This window comes from Lycorma delicatula, chromosome 8 (genome assembly GCF_047948215.1).
Source record: "Lycorma delicatula isolate Av1 chromosome 8, ASM4794821v1, whole genome shotgun sequence".
NCBI classification, from domain to species: domain Eukaryota; kingdom Metazoa; phylum Arthropoda; class Insecta; order Hemiptera; family Fulgoridae; genus Lycorma; species Lycorma delicatula.
This window is the reverse complement of record NC_134462.1, coordinates 106,919,149-106,941,515: the sequence shown is the minus strand read 5'-3', so window position 1 is coordinate 106,941,515 and position 22,367 is coordinate 106,919,149.

Genomic DNA, 22,367 nt, shown 5'->3' with positions numbered 1-22,367 from the left:
AACAAATTTAGTAACTGTTTGCCTCCGTTATTTGAAAATACGCTGTATTTTATTTGATTTATCTATTTCTTCTCCCAAGAAAATACATTAATGCCTAAGCAAGAAATTATGTTCTTTATTATTTGCCAAAAATATACTTTATTAATCAACGGTAGCCGGCTGATGGAAAAAATGGAAGTTCCGGGTAAACATATTATATTATTCAAATCAATACAGATATAAACTAACAGTCCAAATATAATAAAAAATTGAAGTTATTAGCATAACCGTGAAATACGTCCGTATCTGTTAAAATACAAAATAAAAATTTTCTGTAAGTGTACTTCAAATAAACGGAGATAATATTGATTTATGTTTTTACACCAGAGTTTTCTTAAAATCAACATAAGTGGAATGCCAAATTATTTTCGGGTAGCCCATTAAACATAAATCTTTATTAAACAGAAATTTATTTAATATTATTTTATTTTATTTAACTTAAATTTAATTGTATTATTTTTGTAATACTATTCGTTCGATTAATTCGAATCATTCAGTTCAAACCCAACTCATACAGTGATAGAGGCTCACAGTTCAGCAATTCAATTCATTCAACCGGCAAATCTCTACTACATATATATTTATATAGTCTGTGAATTCTAGTAACGTAAGGATTCAACGCGAGGTCATACATCTAAATCGGTTCAGCCGTTGAGCTGCTAAGGTAGAACAAACATACAATACATACCTACAAACATTCACTCTAAATACATTACACTCCTTTTTGGACGGTCGTGTAAAAATATAACCTCTGTGAAGTTTTTGAGTCAAACAAGGAAAGAGGAGGGGTAATTTATGTAGAGGAACTAATTGTATCCTGATAACAGTTTTTCATACACGTTTTAAATTTTTGGTCTTTAAATGCTTAGAAAGATGGAATCTTTCTAAGCATTTAATCAGGTAGTGTACGGTGTATTTAACATTCTTTAACAGTACTATTGTGTTATTTTAAATCACAGTGAAATCATGAATTGCAGTTTTATGTGCTTTTGTTGGAAAATCCTTTTACAAAATTGGTGACAGATTTGTGAACGTACAGCGTGAATTTTGAAGTTAAGTCTGGTCTAATAGTTTGGTCATCGTAATTGTCCTCTTCACCATCCCAACCAGGTAGGGGAAGACACCAACATTGTGACGTTACCAGTCGCCACACCTGCCCCTCCGTCCCGAGCCCTGAGGGGCTTTACCGGAGGTCGTCAGAGACCCTGTAACTGATACATTTCACTGTCAGCCAGGCCTCGGTCGGAATGCTACCGATATAAATGCCTCGGCAGACATTTGCATCGGTAAAATACAAATCAAATTTTGCCTTCACGTAGGCGTCAAACGGACATCTTCACATCCAACCTAACATGATTCCCTAAAACTAACTAACCGAGACAGCGGAACCGTGGACCCCGGCCCTAGTCTAAATTTAACAACACCGTTCGTGACTGCGAATGCCTCAGAAAACGAACGAGTTGTTAGTAAAATCAGTGCTACACTCATACTAATCAAAATTATTTTTTACGCAACACACAAATTCAGAACTACACCCGATCGGTCGACCAAATTACGTCACCTAACACGGGGACCGTAACCTCATTCCGGTTCGCGCAGGAGCCGGGGACAAACCGCGCACTCCCACCCGGTCCCATCATGGAATCTCGTGCGGCATTACCAAGTCACAATCAGGGACCGCCTCCGGCGGGGCGAAGCCACGTCCAGGTCGCATGTACTATCATACTCCGGCAGCACGGCCATCCCCGCCAGCGGGAGCCCCAAATCGAATCGCAGATACCAATATAACCGTGGCACGATGCCGATGCGCCTTCCTCTAACTAATCCAATGCCTAGGCCGGAACCCTAGCTGCCCGGGATCCTACCATGATCAAATACCTCGATTAAACTCCCTACACACCGCAAGGGCGCGAAGGAAACCGGCCACTGTAGACCACTCCTCGCGGATCATCCAATTAATACGGAGATCCAGAAAGGAATGTATTTTCTCAAGTTTCCTAACGGCTCGAGAATGTTCGACCTCATAACGGGAACAAGCTTGGAGGACGTGGTCCACTATATCATCAATCCAACAACTTGAGCATTGACTCGAATCCACCTAGCGAAACTCGTCCGAAAGGCACCATGCCCGGAGAGAAACTGTGTGGTATACCGATCGTGAGAAACCCATCTCTAATCGCACCTAAATCAGCCCTTCCTGTTAAGATTTCGGTTTAAAATGTTGATGTTACTGGTTGTGCAATAAAAAAGAAAGTAATGTATACAGTACGTAGGCTACCGAACTGAGTACACACCAAACCATCACTCGGGCTGTCAGATTTCACATAACGATCTGCACTACTTTCATCCTCATAAAATTCAAGGCATTAGTGAACAAAACAAAAACAAAATTTTGCAAATTTTTACCGAATTATTTTTTAATCGATTAATGAATGAGAATTAAGAATTTGTAAACAAACTCGGTTCATGAGGAAGTTTATTTCGCTTTATCAAAGTTCTGAATCGTGTGGTGCACAATCTCTTTCTTAGCTATTAGTGAGCTTATACGAAACAAAAGGTCATTAAAGTGTGTTAATTTCTCATGTTAGATGTCCTTTTTAATTCCTGAACTTGTCATCCAATAAATGAAGAATTCTTTTTACTTCCTTAGACGAAGTAAAGAAAGTATAAACAAATTTGGATTTGGAACTTTTTCTTAACTGCATTAATAAGTCCTCATTGAGAGCTTTTCAACGATATATCATAAGAAGTACTTATTTTTCATCGTTTCCAGAGTTATAACAAAATAAAATTTTAATTAATGAAATATTTGGATCCTACAAGGGGAAGGCACATCGGTTCGAATGAGACTTCATCTCCTTTTTTATAATTTTTTTTAAATTTAAATATATTGATTTATTAATAATTATTAACCTCCGATGTAAAAAATCTTTACGATAAATAATAATTCAATAATAACAATAAAAAAAGAATTATAAAAAAGTATCAGAAGTTATTAATGAAATACAATTTTATGTACTTTCCATTTTAAAAAAAAATGTGTGTATGTAATTTAATAGGCGGACAGGAAGTCATGTAGTGCCCACATCAGATTTTTTTCAACTAGATAAAATTACAAGCCGTATTACACAAATTTTAATATAGGTTTGCAGAATTTCTGCTCGTTAATTTTATTCCTGATAATAAAAACATTTTGTGGCTACCTGGGTCAGCTGATCTTTTAGGCTGCATTTTCTTCTTCTTTCAAAAGTCGAGTATTAAATGTACTACCGTTCCGCACGATTCAGATATTACTTCATTGAATCGCGTTAGAAGTTAAGTTCTATGGAAATGTACCAAAGAGTAAAAAATGAGCCGCATAGCAAACTTTCCTACAAAGAATTAAAATAAGCAAAGAAGTGGTCAACTGAATCATTTTAATCCTAAGAAATAGGGTGTTGGCGATGTAATTTATTTATTGTACTTCTAAAATTTTCTCATATGTTAAGAAATTAAATAAAAGTATTTACTGTTTATTGTGTGTGTTAGGCGTCAATTATAATGGTTGTAGGTCATGTACAGCAATTATGTATTTAAATTCTCCCATTATATATTTAAATTGGTTCAACTCGCTGATGCATTTAATTTTTTTTTCAGGTTTATACAGAATAAATTAAAATGTAAACAGGTTTATTATTTATAATATAAATTAAATAGGCAACGATTTTTTAAAAATATTATCAAAAAACTGATGATTTTTGTTTTAGTACAACCCGTTTTGCATAACTACTAATAATATGTATTCAATATTTTACTTTTTATATAAATTTTTTGTTTTTAAATAATGAAAAATTTTAATAATAAATTAAGAAAATAGAAGGAAAATTATATAATAGATTAAATAAGACCCGATAATAAGAACGTGATTTTTGTGAAGGGGAGTCTCCACCCTACTCCGTTTATCACACCCACCCGTAATTTTATGGTTCTATCATTTCTGTTTTTATTATAATTTACTTTAGTTTAACTTGTTTATTTATTAACACCTCTTTGTATTATATCTCTGTCAGTTGTTTTCTATGTTATATTTAGTTTTACTTCTTATTTTTCTTTTAGTTTCTTCTTGCTGTTTTTATGGTAAAATTTGAACAAATTGCGTTACGGTTTATTTCGTGGGTTTTACTTTTTTAACGCCTACATTTATTTTGTTTTTGGACTCCAGCACCTCGCGCTGAGAAAGACCGAGTCCCGGCTTCTGGGGTGGGGCCCAGGAACGACGTAGTCGGTCGGGTCTGGTTACTTTACTCTGGGAGTTAAGGCAGCCACGGAGGAAAGATCCAACCGGCGGGCCGACCTGTCATAGCCGGTAGGCAGGGAAGCCTGTTTGAGTATATGGATACTTCTCTGGGCTGTGTTATACTTAATTGCAATTTTCGTGTTTTACCCCGTTTTTTTTTTTTTTAAATCTAAAGGCGATAGAGTTATAGGATCCCTTTATTCAACTTCTTACGTTAAAAAACAATAAGTAAGCTCCAAATTTACTCCTCGATTTGAACCTCAAAAACTTTAGTACGGTTTAATTTCACAGATGGAGCAGAAAGCAAAGCTAAATGTTTTGCGAATCGAAACTCGCTAACGAACCGTTTTCTGACCTATGTTTATATGAACATTTTTCTTAATTTTGGCTATAGATTCATCTCCCGAAAAATTACCGTGAAATTTGGAATCACTCTTTGTATATATATATATAGGTATAATTTTTCTTTTTATTTCTATATAAGGGAAATACATTAATTGAATGATGTTTCATAATACTTTATGACCATATAACATCAAGGAAATTTTAACATTGAAAAATTCGGGAAGAATATATTTACTTACGTAAATTTTTATTTCCTTATACGAAATACAAGGAAATATTGTAATCGCGAAAAATTTCGGTTATCAAATTTTAACGGAAATATCCATTTTCACAATCCCTGAAACCATTTTGACTAGTTTCGGCGAGACGTCTGTATGTACGTATGTATCTCGCATAACAAAAACGATTAGCTGAATGTTGAAATCTTGGATTTAGGACTGTTGTAACATCTAGTTGTGCACCTCCCGTTTTGATTGCAATCAACTGGATCATAAGTGTCCAAAAAAGTCCAAAATCAAAAAACAAAAAAATGGATTTTGGCATTTTTCTTAACTGCAATAATAAATCCTGGTCGAGTGCTTTTCAACGATATGTCATAAGTGGTATTTATTACCACTTCAATCAATTATTTTCATTGGTTCCAGAGTTATAGCCAAATAACATTTTAATTAATGAAATTTTTGGTTATTACCAGGGGAACGCACATCGGTTCGAATCAGATTTCATCTCTTTTTTTTAATTTAAATATATTGATTTATCAATAATCATTAACCTGTGATGTAACAAATGTTTAACAATAATTCAATAATAATACAAAAAATAAAAATAAAATATGAAAAAAATCACAAGTTATTAGTGAAATAAAATTTTATGTACTTTTCATTTTAAAACGCAATTTTTTACAATTAGAGGTTAATTAATAAATCAGTATATTTAAATTTAAAAAAAAAATATGTGGATTTGAAGTCGGATTCGAACCGATGTGTGCATGGTTATGGATGGGTCCGACGCGCTCACACTTACACTACATATCTACTTAAGCAGCGTGAAACAACATTTTTATATAAATTAATATAAAATGCTATGGAAATTTTTAGGGCCACTTTTCTGAGTAACTGTTCACTTTATTAAAGAATTAAGAGTATAGTACCTCACTTTCAAATGAAATAAGTTTAAATAAAGTGCACCAAAAAATACATGTAGTTTGATAGGCCTACAAGGAAGTCATATGGTGTCCATATCAGTTTTTTAAATTTCGATCGCGATCGGGAAACTGGGCAGGGATGTATGTAAACTTTATGAGTACCGTATCTCAATTTTTTTTTGAAGGCTTTTGACGTATTTAATACCCATTAGATAACTAAGAAACTTTTTTTATGTTTTTTGGTCTTAAACTTCCATAAAAGGATATGTGGGAGACCACCAATTTTTTCTTTTTTGTAATTTTTCAACTCAAAATCACATTCCTGCACTATTCTGATGAATTCATTAAACTATTATGACGCTTTGGTTATGTATTCGGAGGATTTCATTCACGGGTGAGAGATATGACTAATTTTTTTTTTTTGCTATTTTTCGTCGGTTGCTGTCGTTTTACTTAATATCCTTCATTTGAATGAAACGATTTTTATGAAATTTTATAAGGTGACTTCTGAATATGGGTCATTGATGCCATTTAATTTATGATCGGTTGTAGGGTGGGGGGGGGGGGTTGTTAGAGAAGATATGATCACCGTGGTATTCCTTATATAAAAATTTTATAAAATTTTAATTTTAATTTTAAGAGTAGACTAATTTGTTTTACACAACTATGTACTCGCATACTTACGTACTTAATGTTTTAATTAATTTCCCTTATAAGTATTAGTCTGTCAAGGACGAAGCTTTCAATAGCCAGATTTGCATTCGACTACTCTTTGCCTGCTTTTATAATAATATTTAAAATAAATGATTAAGTAAGTTTTAGATTAAGTAAGCAATGTTACAATCTAAATAGAATAATTAAATATTCAAATAAAAATTCTCTATTGGCCAATATGTAACAAAAAATTTATGTAGGTTATATTTTAAATTGATTACTTCATTGATGTAATTATGATTTAATAGTTGCCTATATAAAAAGTTATTTTCAATAAATAGTAGCTCATTAATTAATTTATTAATTTTAAAATTAATATGATGTTTTTCCCGTAATCGCATTTTTTATTGTTTAAGTAGAAAAATCTAGAATTAAAAAAAAAAATTATTTGCTTTAAATTTACGTCCACTAATTGCAGATTTATGTTTGGCAAAATTATATTTGTTAGTGTTATCTTTATTAATAGTATTTATGCGCCCTTTAATATTTAGAGAAGCTAATAATAAACGATTGATCAGTCATTCCTACGTAAAATTTATTAAAATTTTTAGTCTACTTTTTATTAATATTATTATTGCTTTTAAATATGTTATTACGATTTATAAATCTTATTTTCTGTCGTATAACGTTTTTTTTACGATAACCCATTGCAAATCCTATTAATGTTATTGCTGTATTACGATTAAATTCATTTTTCTTTGTAACATAATAAATTTGAATCTTTTGTATTATTTAAAGTATTATTTACGACTTTTATTGATTTCACACCTGTATATATAATAATTTTATCCGTATAAAACCAATTATAATACTTTTCTAAAGGTATATTTTTTGTTCATTTTTTTGTCATATAAATTTTTAATTATTATTTTTTCTATAACTCGAACGCTCTAAATATCGTACTTTTAATTGCTGCTACTTTTTGTGGCCGTGGATATGTAGAATTTTTGTTTATAACCGTGCTGTATAGTGTAGGTTTTCTAAAAGAATCCATTACTAATCTTAATTTCCCCTCTAGCGCTGTAGCACACCTATAGTTGTAGAAGGGAAAGAATTGTAATCGGTCCAATTTAGGCATATGCGGTTTTAACCGGATCTTTACGTTTTGACACCTAAGGTAACCAAAAAACCGGATGAAAATTTCCCGGATATTCGTATGTACATGTGTGTGTTCGGTGTCGCACTCTAAATCAATTTATATCTTCAGAACTACTTGGCTGATTTTGACCAAACTTGGTCAGATTACTTCTGTATATGGGGAATCGATGCCGTTAAATTTTTAACTAAAAAGGTGAAGGGTTGAAGCTGTAGAGCAAGCTCAGTATCTCGAGATTTTGCCTAATTAAGATTTTATTTTTCTTATGCGCATTTATTAACAATTAAAAAATAATAATAGTTGCAAAAAAACTTTGCAAAATCGCACCCCCACTCCAAAAAATGCTCTAAATAAACTAGCGGTTAAGTGGATATACTACGTCATTAGTACCTCCTCTCATCGCAAGGAGTCCCAGCGCTTGTGTAGCACTGAGCAGCTAGTGTGCGCTAGTGCAGCTGCTGTAGTCGTCTGCTATGTTGCGACGTAGAATTAAATAAGGTGACCGGGAAGAATTAAATAAATGAATAATATTTAAAGCGTAAAAAAGTATTTGAAGTGGCCGCTAGTACCGCCACACCCACGCGAATTAAATACTGTATGCTCGCGCGCTTTAGTTATAATCATTGAATTAAATAAACGAAAAAAAATATTATGTTTAAATAAAATTATAATTTTTTTTAATTATATGTGTGTGTGTGTGTGTGTGTGTGTGTGTGTGTGTGTGCGCGCGCGCGCGCAGGTGTGTTAGCCGTGCATCAGAAAAAAGCCGCGTGACGCAAAAGTCCTACAATTGTGTTGTCAGCTCTTTTGTTATTTTCAATTAATATTAAACTAAAATTTAAAAAAAAAATTAAGAACATTATTGGCCTGTAATTAAAGTTTGAATTATATTTTTAAATTACTTAACATTATTTGACTTTTATATTTAATATTTTCATGGAACATTACCGATATATTATCGACATAAATTAATTCCATTTGTATATTTATAATAGATTTTATAAAATTATTTTCAATTTTATATCAGCTAAGTTACCTAAAAACGTTGAACCTGTAGACAATCTTCTAAGAACTACGTATAAGGGTTATCCATTAAGAGGTAAAATTTTGAATTCCACAGTATTTTTCAACAATCACCCACATAGAACTTATTTATTAACAACTGTTAAATAAAAGTAATATAATTTAATTTAAAAACAACGCGAAGTAGAAATTAAACTCTTTAACGAATCAAAGATACTGTAAAAGAAAATTCATTGGAAATATGATAAATATTTCGCGAGACAATTCGTAATGTTCTAGGTGTTACCGTTCGTAATGAAGCACATGTTTGGTACAGCAATTATAAAAACCGATTTCCAAATTTGAGGTAACTGGTGGAGATACAGATGTAGAGATATAAGTCTGTTGTCATAGTGACAAGTCAGCTGGAAAGATTACTGCTGTTGCTGAAATTATCGTTGAAAACTCAGGTTTGTTGATTCCGAGAGGTTCAAAATTATCTGTGTTAAAAGACTAGCCAAAATCACAATTATAAAGTTTAAGTGTAAGGAATATTCATATTTTGGCGTGAATTCGTAAATAAGTTTATCTATTAATCGTATTTACACGATTAAAATTGATTTTTATTGATAAATTGGAAACGTTGAACGGGATTATGATTGTCAGGAAGTAGTGGTTTGTTTTTTTATTCTATTGTTGCGTGTATCAACTAGAAATCTCGTTAACGTTTCTTCAACGAAAGTGTACTTCTTCTTTGTGCACACTGAATTACAGGTGTGTATTTATGTATGGCTTAAGAGGCTTTTTATTACAATGAAAAGAGGTGCTCCCGGAAAAACATTCTATAGTAACCAGAAGGCCACAGACAGTAATGATGATTGGGGTACGACTGAAGTTATTCCCTATTCGTTACGTTTCCCTTTTCCGGGTTATACATGTATTCTTGAGAGATGAACGTATAAATTTTTAGGGTTACGTGGATGATATACACAATACATCAACCACGTAGCTAACGTAGCAGCATCCACGTATAGTATAACGTAGCTATATCCATCTACGATAGATAATACACAGTACATAAAAAAATAATTCTACTCTTAAGGTAAAATTTTGAGACATACAAATACATAAAATGCGTAACCTAAGTGACGTACTAATGTAATGGAATTATTTAAATAGTAAAAGCATATAATTTTGAGTTCTCTATTGGAAAAAAAGAAAAAAAGGAGTTTTTTTTACCCCTTTATGGTTTTTTTTTTGTTGTAATACTATCAGAAATCATTTTTACAAATTAAGAGAAACTAAATTACGGAGAAAAGTTTCCATTTGAGATAGGTTGTGAGTTACGTCCATAAGAATCTTCTTCTCTGATTGTGACAAAAATTAAATGACATCAGTGCTCCATACACAGAAATCATCTCGCTAAGTTCCATTCAAATCGGTTTATCCCGTCTGGAAGTATCAAGAAAAATAAAAAAGTTCAACATACATAAACCTTCTGAAATCTTTCAACTCTAAAATTATGTTTTTTCTGTTGGTTAGAGAGAGTCAAAAAGTCAAAATTTGCAAAAATTCTGACATCCAAGATTTTACTCGGTCAGTATACCTTTTCTTTTGTAGCATAGGGTACAGTTGTGTAGCCTAGAACAGCATCTATCTGTCAAAATTGACAACCGAACTGATTTCGTATAACTCGAAAACAATACTTTGGTTTATAACCGTTAATCACATCTATTTTTATTTTACCGTCTAGCACTATAGCAGATTTATAGTCGTAGAAGGAAAGTATTGTAATCGGACCAGTTTGGGCATATGTGATTTTCATCGGATCTTGACGTTTTCACATGGAATGAATCCCAAAAACCGGATGAAAATTATCCGGATGTTCGTATGTACGTGTGTGTGTGCTCAGTGTAGCATTCTAAATCGCTTTATACCTCCAGAACTACTTGACTGATTTTGTCCAAACTTGGTCAGATTACTTCTATATATGGAATATTGATTCCGTTAAATTTTCAACTTAAAAGGTGAATAGGGTGATGCTATAGAGCAAGGTCATCCTTAGTATCTCGACATTTCGTCTAATTACGGTATTATTTTTCTTAGGCACATTTGTTAACAATTATTATAAATATTTTTTTGTCTTTTTTTGTCTTCAGTCATTTGACTGGTTTGATGCAGCTCTCCAAGATTCCCTATCTAGTACTAGTCGTTTCATTTCAGTATACCCTCTACATCCTACATCCCTAACAACTTGTTTTACATATTCCAAACGTGGACTGCCTATACAATTTTTTCCTTCTACCTGTCCTTCCAATATTAAAGCGTCTATTCCAGGATGCCTTAGTATGTGGCCAATAAGTCTGTCTCTTTTTTTAACTATATTTTTCCAAATGCTTCTTTCTTCATCTATTTGCGGCAATACCTCTTCATTTGTCACTTTATCCACCCATCTGATTTTAACATTCTCCTATAGCACCGCATTTCAAAAGCTTCTAATCTTTTCTTCTCAGATACTCCGATCGTCCACCCTTCACTCCCATATAAAGCGACACTCCAAACATACACTTTCAAAAATCTTTTCCTGACATTTAAATTAATTTTTGATGTAAACAAATTATATTTCTTACTGAAGGCTCGTTTAGCTTGTGCTATTCGGCATTTTATATCGCTCCTGCTTCGTCCATCTTTAGTAATTCTACTTCCCAAATAACAAAATTCTTCTACCTCCATAATCTTTTCTCCTCCTATTTTCACATTCAGTGGTCCATCTTTGTTATTTCTACAACATTTCATTACTTTTGTTTTGTTCATTTTATTTTCATGCGATAGTTCTTGCGTAGGACTTCATTTATGCCGTTCATTGTTTCTTCTAAATCCTTTTTTCTCTCGGCTAGAATTACTATATCATCAGCAAATCGTAGCATCTTTATCTTTTCATCTTGTACTGTTACTCCGAATCTAAATTGTTCTTTAACATCATTAACTGCTAGTTCCATGTAAAGATTAAAAAGTAACGGAGATCGGGAACATCCTTGTCGGACTCCCTTTCTTATTACCGTTTATTTCTTATGTTCTTCAATTATTACTGTTGCTGTTTAGTTCCTATACATGTTAGCAATTGTTCTTCTAACTCTGTATTTGAACCCTAATTTTTCTAAAATGCTGACCATTTTATTCCAGTCTACATTTTCGAATGCCTTTTCTAGGTCTATAAACGCCAAGTATGTTGATTTGTTTTTCTTTAATCTTCCTTCTACTATTAATTATTATAATCTACTATAAATTATTATAATAGAACATAACATTATTTGGGAAAAAAAAATTTGAAAAATCGCACCCATACTCCAAAAAATTTTCTAAACTAGTGGTTAAGTTGGCATACTGCGTCATTAGTACCCCCTATCACCAGGGAACGTTAGTGTACACTAATGTGCTAAATTAGGTTGTGTACGTAAGCATGTGTAAGCCGCGTGACGGGAAGTCCTACAACTGTGTTGTCAGCGTTTTTTTAAATTTTATTGTTAACTGTGAACTTTGCGATATACTATACTAGTCAATTTTTACCATAGTTTTCTTTGAGCTTTCCAGGAAACTGGGACGTCTTCTTTGTTTATCCATGGATGCATACTTTATGCATCCATGGATAAACAAATGGGTAAACACTTTTACCCATTTCTAACAACATCTGTACATTGTATTATTATTTATTTACAAAATATAAATTTTTAAACAAATTTTTGTTCGAATGAAAAATATAATTGAAATCTAAAATAATTTCTTTGGCTTTGGAAAATATTTTTTTATTGTGGAGTTCGAATGTGTGCTTTTATCTATCTATCTAACATTTATTTAAGTAAAGTTATTCTTTTTCATTCGAATTGCGTTAATATATCTTCATTATTTCCGTAATTAATTGTTTTTTTTTTCTGGCGTAGATTATTACTTACATTTCCAATATGAACTTTTTGATCAGCATCTTTTATTTTATCGTATAGGGTATATATATATTTTTTAAAAACACATATATAATTTTTATTATCGTCTTACCATACATTTGCCGTAGGAATTTCCTACATATGTCGCTGCATCGGTGTATCGGCAATTTGCTTGCTTGCTTCTTGTAAATATATACTTTAATATGTAATATTGTGATGTTATGTATTTTTTGTTTGTAACAGTGACGAAACATAGCTGTGGATATTTTCACTCCCTGATGATGCTGATACGTTGATGCGGCGAAACATGTTCAAAATTCTTAGGACAAGTGTACGATAAGATGATAATTAAAATTATATATGAGTTAATAATAAATAAAAAATTCCAGTATCTTGCCATTGCCATTACAACAGGGTTTATGTGCGGGTGGTTGATATACGATATATAAATAAAATTAAATAGGTAAATAAAAATGTAAACACCGCGACAAGGAATGTTGACATTTATTTCAGTGAATGTACGCGTACGATGTTATACCCTAAGAGTATGAGGACCTTGGAGGTTAGAGCGCAGAGATTCCCGCCCAAAGCGGATCAGGCGTGGTGCGGCCGACCTTGCTCTAGCATTCAGCTCCAACCGAACCACAAAAAAAGGAAAAAAAAGACATAGTAATTAAATTAAATCACACCACTACGGATGCCATGCAATAACCCTCGGGCAACAATACTTGCGTTGCATTTGTATTTATACTTTATTTAGTTTCATTGTATAAGTATAACAAAGAATAAAATTTATACCGAGCAAAGAATTAAGACATTTTTATAATCGGTTAAAGATAATAGTACAGTTGTTTATACAGGTAAAATATTACTCGGTATATTTCAGCAAGAGTTTTAAAATTATTTATTATAGCTCATTTACTGAGGAGCGCAATGAAATTCTAGAAATTTTAAGGAGTATAAAACTACGAGCATCTGCATTTTTTTTTTTAGCACCGATTCTGTTAATAATTGCTTTTATCTGTTGTTCATTTATTTATTATTTTAGTAATTGTGTCCTCTTTTTTATGAATAAGTGAAATTATTTGCCGACTGCAATGCAACCTTTCGGTTAATGGGAGCGACTGCTAGAATAAATCGTACGGAATGATTGAAATCGTGTAAACCGGACCTTTATAGGTTGAGCTGAGAGGATCAGTTGTGAAATTGTATTAAATAAAGGGTACAACGCGAGCTATATTTACAGGATCTAATTTCTATCCTTTTTTTGTGGTTTATGACGGTCGGAGAACGTAATAAGTAGTTACTAACATATTGTAATTTGGCGCATAGAAATGGAAAAGTAGAATTATTGTTAAATAATATTAACCGGAAAGTTATTGTTTATTTTTAATAACTTAGAATTGATAAATTAAGAAAAACGATGGTGTTTTAATTATTTTTTCTGTATTATAACTTTCAATTACGCGGCTGATACCTGTATCATAATTACGGTCATTGTGAAACAGACTTTAATTATGATACAAGTGTTCGACTAATCAAAAATCTACTCTTTTCAACCATTGACCGATCAGTTGTTCTTTTACTTAGTTTTTAATCCGATTTAGTATTTTGCAAGGAGAGGTTAATTTGAAAGTATACCAATAGGAAACTAAATTTTTATATTACACTGTTTATCCTTTTGTTAATTATGTCGGAGTCTGAGGGAGAAATATCTTTAATACTGATGGATATTAAAGAAAATGTAGAACTTACGACTAATAACCTATCGCCAGAAACATGTATTGTTTAAGTATTTAAAAGAAATTAAAAAAAAAAAACAAAATTCCGTAAAGATTATTGATTTAAAGCAGTCATTAATTTTAATCATAATCATCGATTTAAATCAATAATTTCAATATTTTCTCAGCCGTAGAAAAAATACGGCATGCAACTCTCTATAATGACCATTAATGAACTCTTGCAAAGTTTACGACACTCGCCAAGGCTCGTGTCGTAACTTACTTCGCACTCGTGCATTAATGGCTATCATTACAAGCTCGTTGCTTAATGTACTGTTTTTATTATTTTCTTTAGCTACTGTTTCTTCTCTTATACACTAAATTGTCATTAAAATATCAATGAAACAGCATACAGAATAGATTTTTGTTAAGCAGGTGAATTAAATGATTACGGCAAGTGTCCACCATTCATGCGAGTTGCGATTTTGGACGGTTTAAAACAAAAATTTTATATCGATAGCTAAAATGATTTATTATCTTTCACGTTAATAAATCCATCTTTAAAGCGAAAATATTATTTTCTTTTTATTTAACTTAAGATAATTGACTGTAAGATTTATTAGTGTAGATTCTTTTCTATCAGAATTGCTCTTGAAAAATATTAAGCGGATTAAAAACTTAACGTTTCGTTTTTATATTTGAATATCAAACCACGGCTGTTTTCCCCACTCCCTAACATCACCCCTCCCCCTAAGACTATTAGATACAGCGTTATAGATAATGAAAGTCGAGCGTTTAATGATATCTCTACCCTGACAGATAGTTAATTCGAAAGCAAAAAGGTTAATGTTCGTATTAATTTTGGGAGCAGGGAAAGAGGTACACAGTTATGGTCACCCCTTATAAAACTTCGTTAATATCGGTTTGGAAAAATCCGCTAATATTTTAATAACTTCAATAAGATGTTGAAAAAAAAGTAATGTTCTGATTAAGCAATGTAAAATATATACTGAGTGTTAACAAAATACTGCAACCCTTAAATAACATTTAAAAAAAATGAAATTTAGCACGTGCTTATTCCTCGAAGCGATCTTGTTTTTTGATGTGAGATCACTACACCCGTGGGATAACAACTCAAAAACTGTAAAATGGAAAGAAAAGTAGGATATCCTGACATCCTGACCTCCGTAGGGAAAGACAACCCGGCTTGTGACGATCCCGGTCGCCAAACCCTCGGTTCCTAGCCTGATGGGCTTTACCGGAGATCGTCTTTTAGACCCTCTAAACTTGATAAGTCAACACAGTCATCAGTTTGGCCTTTGTCAAGATGCCACCGATGCAAACGCCTCGGCAGATATTTCCAAATGAAAAATAAAATTTATCGATCGATTCTTTCTCGAAACTATTTGCTTTTGGTATGAGATCACTACACCCGTGGGAGTACGACTCAAAAATTTTAAAACGGAAAGGTAGAGATGAGCAACATGATTTTTAAAGGATATTGAAAAATAAACATTTTGACCTAAAAAAACCTTCGGGCTGCAACAATTTTAACCAAAATGGCGGCCATTGATATTTTTCACAGCTACTTTCAAACGTGGCTTACAGTACACGGTATCAAACAATAGATCGTTTCGAGATAGGATTTGCAAAATTTTATTTTGTATGTTTAACGATTAAAGAGTTAATATAAACCGCTTTTGAAACAAGCTGAGTGAAACATTAAATGACCTCAATTTCGGTTAGGATTGTATTTTCTTTCTACAACGCCCTTGGAAATTGTGTGTCACAATATTATTTTTTATATTAAACATTTTTGAGTTTTCCCCCGGGTGCTTGAGGTATGGTAGTCTTATATAGAAAAGTAGATCGGTTTGAGGTAAGAACATTTGCTTAATTTCATTTTTTTTAATTATTAAAACTTTATTTAAGATTGCTATACTTTGTTAACACCCGGTACATAGTACAATAAAAACATTTTAATATCGATTATTTTTTTTTTTAATTGGTGAATTATTTAAATTCCTTAAACATTTTTTGAAAATCATTTATACAAAAAATACACTTTTAATAAATCAATTAATTAGAAGAAATATAATTGGCTTTTCTTTGATTTTAGTTATTAAAAAAGTACTTTCTAAATTCAACTGAGATTTGAATTATCATTCATAATGTGAATTACTGGGATATGTAATTTCTTGATCGTTTAACTTTTCAAAAATTCTAACTTTTCACATTTTTTTATTACTGAATATTTTTAAAGCTTTTGTTCCTTACCTTTCCATCTTCTGACCGCTAGGCCTCATTAAACAAATTAATAATCATCTAAATTTCAGTACCCACAAATTATATATATGTATATATATAAAAGAAACAATCATACCAAAGCTCTATAATATTTTCATTTATAATATGATTCACGATTATAAATTGAAATATTTTATAAATAACTCAGATTTACACGGTTGAAAAAATATTATTTATTTTAATTGAAAATTAAAGAAAAAAAGGCGTTATAATTATTATTCAGCGATATAACTGACGTCATCGATATCAGTAAAGGTGAGCAGCGTGTTTACGGGTGTCCCTCATAATCCGATTCAGGTCATTTGTTTTGGATCAATGTCCTCGAGTTCGGCCGCCGTTGCAGCCGTTACGATGTGTTATGAGTCGGCCTATCACCTATACCGTCCGACAAAGCAAACTACTCGTGTTAAAACCGCACCGCGCTTGTTTTCTGCACGACCTAGACCTGACTAGTAAAGTACTTTTAATTTATTTACTGTTTTACTAGAATTAGTGGTTTGATTAGTTACAATATCTTTTAACACGGTGGACAAATCGTTTTTCTGTTTGGTATTATAATAGTCGTGATAAATAACGCCGTTATAAAATCAAGGGCTTTTTTTGTAGATTTAGGTGTTGAATATTATTCTTAGAAGCGATAATATTATTACTTTTTCAATATTATTTAGTAACATATTACGGACGAATATCAATGTCATATTTGCTGTATAACCTACTTATACGGTGTAAATCCGTTCGTTTTTTTTTCCATAAATTATTAAAACAAGCGACCCATGTTTTAAGTTTATTCATTTTTTTTCTATTAGACATTCGTTTTTGTTTAACTAGTATCTGAATTATCCGGTGTTTCTACGGGTGTTAGAGGATTATTTACTATACCGAATGGAATCCTCAGTTAAAATGTGGAAAAAATAACAATTATTTTATACGAAACGTTTGAGATTATTTTTTTCTATATTTTTTTTTACTGAAATTCATCCGTAGCATATAATTCAGAATATATTACAGTTCATAAATGAAGGGGAAAGGAACCTCTCAGATTGAAATTAAAAAAAAAAAATTCTGAGAAATTTGCATGCAATTCTGTATTTGGTAAAATTTTCATCGCTTTATATTTTATTGTTAAATTGTACCCGATCTGTAAATAAAAAAAAAAAAACGTTTCATGAAAAGCGAATCGGATTAATTATATTTGCCTTCTCATTTACTTATTATTTTCGTTAAGAGGGTGTGGTTCGCCGATAAATATTTTAAGTGAGGAAATAGCAAGTAAATGACTGTTCAATAAATATAAATTCGTTCATAAAACTACATTTTAACAGATTATGTCATTCATTCTGCAAAATATAAAAAATCAGATTTGGACACCACATATGACTTCCTTGTACGCCTGTTAAATTATATATATATATATATATATATATATATATATATATATATATATATACACATTTAAAAAAATGAAAAGTAGATAAAATTTTGTTTCATTAATAACTTTTTTTCATATTTCTTTTTATTGTTATTATTGAAATATTATTTATCATAAAAATTCTTTTACAATCAGAGGTTAATATTATTAATGAAACAATATATTTAAATAAAAAAAAAGTTAAAAAAAAGGAGATGAAGTCTGATTCAAACCGATTTGTCTTGTAAGATCCAAATATTTCATTAATTAAAACTTAATTTTCTATAACTCTGGAACCGAAGAAGATAGTACCACTTATGATACGGTTGAAAAGCTCTCAATGAGGACTTACTAACTACAGTTAAGAAAAAGTTCAAAATAATTTTTTTTTTTTATTTTTGGCTAAGTTAACCGCTTGACCAGTTCGGTGGGCTCCCTACCAACCCAACTAGTGCTTTCCGTGCGTACACTGAGGTAAAGGTTTGCTCCTGTCTTGTCAACCGAACTGTCGGCTGGCTTAGGCGGGACGGTACGAGTGAGGTTTGTTGTACTGTCTAACCATATAAGATCAGTCGATTTCTAATAAATGACACGATCGGCGAGGGGCAATCTTTCAACTCACGTACTCTGTTATAATTTTCAGTTCATTAACTCATTTTTGCTGTAATTGTCGATTCGTTTAAATTCAGCACGAAATGAGCCGGTTGTACCGATCGTAAAACTACCAGTAATATATTTCCTAACTTATATCGCCGCCTTTTCTTTATGTCTCTTTTGGTTCCTTCTCATTTATCTCCTAATTCTTGGTATACTTTTATTCCTTCATTCTCTTAACGTGCCCGTATCATATTAGTCTTGCACTCCCTGATACGTTATCTGCATTCTCTTATTTCTAGAAATAAGAAAATAGAAAAATAATTTGACGAGTTAGATTTCTCATACGATTCCTTATTGCGATTCCTTTCTAAGATATTTAATTCTCATAGCTTATAATTAACTTTTTTCTATCTTATAACCCAGGTTTCTCTACCGTTGATCAGAAGTGGCGTAAAGCACTCGTGGTTAGCGGGCGGCGTATTGCTGTGTACATAGGCTGACGGCTGGCTTACCACGCTATTAACTATCCTGAAAATATAACTAACTATCCTGAAAATTTAATTGTAAGTATACGGAGATATACGAGATGTTTTCGTAAAGGACGACTATCTAATTGTTCACCTGTTCTACCTCTCTCACACGCAATGTGCACAGGTATACGCCGTCCGCTATAACACTACTTTTCTTTCTCCTAGCATTTCTCTACTTTACATTAGTCCTCTTTTACTTTTTAAAGATTTTCTTTATGAAAATTTATATTCTTCTTCCTGTTTCTCCACCGATCTTCCCATCCTCTCGCAGTTTACTGTCCAATAATTTAATATTTTTTTCTACTTCAAGAATTTTATTTTGTAGTTTCATCTTTGGTATCTTTCTTCCCTGATTTTTCTTGTATTCTTTATTTATTTTTATACCGTACGGGGCAGTCCTTTCATCCCTAACATCAAGTATCCTTTGAACTAAAATGAATGTTCCAGATGTATTATTATTAAAAAAATAAATTAAATTAAAAAAAAATTTATTACCCTTTGTTTTTAAAATATAGAATCTAAAAATATAATAAAAATCTACATTGAAAATTATGTTTATTTTATTTACTAACGGTATAGCTAAAATGTAAAGAACATTTTTAAAATTATAAAATTTATTTTGACGGTTTTTCTCTTAGAGATAAATTCTAAAAATCTTATTTTTAATGGGGGAAGTAGATGTTTTGGGGCTGCTGTACCTCGAGGGGGGGGGGTTGTAATTAATGCAAATTGTACTCATATAAGTTTTTTTGGTTAAAAAAAAATTGTTCATTAGGAACAAGCTACTTTTTTTTTAGGAGTAAGAGCAGTTGTACCCTCAAATTGAATTAGTGTTTTTACACGACTGTCCAAAAAGGAGTGGAATGTGTTCAGAGTATATATTTGTATGTATGTATGTTTGTTCCAGTATAGCAGCTCAATGGCTTAACCGAAAGAAAAGAATATTTTGTCATAGGCTATATAAATATGTATATATATATTTACTCGTATATATATTTATATAAATATAAAAAAATTTGAAAAAAATTATTAGATGAATCGGTCATTTTTGAATAACTTGCATCTCAACGCTTCATTCTGAACGATTTGGAAACCTCGTATCCCATAGCCCAAAAGGAGTGTAATGTATTTAGTGTTTATTCCACCGTTGCAGCTTAACGGCTGAACCGATTTATATGTATGATCCAGTGTTGTAATCCTTACTACACTGATATTCTTACATATTTTTTTTATCCACATAATTTATCTTCGTGAAATAATAAATTAAAAAAAAAAAAAATTACAATAAAAATTCAGTCATTATGATTTATTGAACTGGATTTGGTAACGGATCAGGAAAATTGTATTCTATATCTTTGTGTGTAATTTATTAAAATAACATTACTGTGAATAACGGTCCTGGGTAAGACTGTTCATATAATTATAACACACATGGTACCGCATTACCTGAAACATAAATTTTAATACACTAACATAATACTGTCTTTAACTGGGAAATAGAATTTAAGGATACTTTATTGTGATAACATTATTACGTATAAAATTTAATACATTAGAATCTACATTTAAATACCCATTAAAAATTGAAAAATTAATTATAATTCTTAGTAATTTGAAATCTATTTAAATTCTTATGAAGAATAATTATAAATTTGAAAGATCTAATTATAAATTTTATCAGATAAGGCAATTTATACTATTTCAGAATTTTAAAAAGCTTTTTTCAAGTATCATCTCAAATAAAGTATCCGACAAATTTTTTTTGGGTAAATAAAAAATGTTAAACTGGGAGCCCAAATTTGATACTTTATGAAAAATTTTGGAATATTTAAAAATCCTATTTATTAAAAAAAAAGAATTTTTAATACTTTTACGTATTTGAAATATTTATTCTAAAACTTTGGCCGTTCATAATTTTTAAATCGATCTGAACCGCCTTTCACACATATTTTTTAATCTAAAAACACTTTGTTTTTTTAATTAGAATCGATAAATCGATTAAATTAGAATTATTATCGATAAATTAGAATCGATATATTTGATTAGTAGTCAGTACTTTTACCGTTTCTATGTATCGACTTCTCCTAATCGTGTAAACGGGTTAACGTTTATAAATTCTTCGTTTACAGAAAAAGAGTAAATGTTTATATAGGTTACTACTTCAAAGTAATGATTTTCAGACATCATAGTGTATTGACGTTTAAAAGATAAATTTATTTTCTATTAATGATACCTAAGGGCAGGATAATAATAGACCTAATACGACTCAGAGTAAAATACTTTGTAATTTGAAGGTTAAAAAATTAAATTTTCATCTCTAAGTATGACGAAGATAAAATAAAATTAAAAAAAAAAAAAATTTTTTGTAAAATTTGTAATTGAATTAATGAATCTGAAAGCCAAATAAATAAATCTGTACTATATGGATTTATTATTTATACCTCGATAATAAATAATTATTTTGGTGATGAAACAAAAAATTGTCCGTTACAAGCTCTGCTTGTTATTTAAAATAATTTACTAAGCTTAACATTAGATAAGAGTAATTCTTTATTATTTTTATTATTATATTTCTTTATTATTATTTTTTTTTTGAGAGATAACACAGTTGCAATGTTTGCAATTCTTGTTGTCCTCGAATATCCGACTACTGCGTCTCGTTTCATTTAAGATTATGTCACTCTCTTCGAATCGTGGCTTACATGTTGGAAAACAAAAATAAACGAAAAAAATCAAAGCACGTCACGTTCATCCTTCGTAAGGAACACTATCGCGTCTATCTTCAATGTTCCGATCCCGAGATCTCAAGACTGTAAATATTTGGGTTTTCATCTTGATCGACGAGTTACTTGGGCGAAACATATCACTTCTAAGCGGAAACGGTTGGATCTCTACTTTAAACGCATTTATTGGCTGGTAGATCTCGGCTTTCAGCAGAAAGTAAATTATTGATTTACAGATCCGTTTTGAAGCCTGTTTGGACGTACGGATTTGAATTGTGGGGTACAGCGTGCAACTTCAGTATTGACTTACTTAAACGGTTCCAAACAAAAACAATGCGGAAAATGCTCAACATACCTTGATACGTAAGTAATAGGCTTATATATAATGACCTTAAATTGCAAACCGTTCGGTAGGAAATCTCTCTGATCAGCCTACGGTATCAAAATCGTTTGGCCGCCCGAATTATTTGGCGGTCACTTTATTGAATAACACGATCAGTGATTTTTCAAGGTAGCTGAGGAACAAT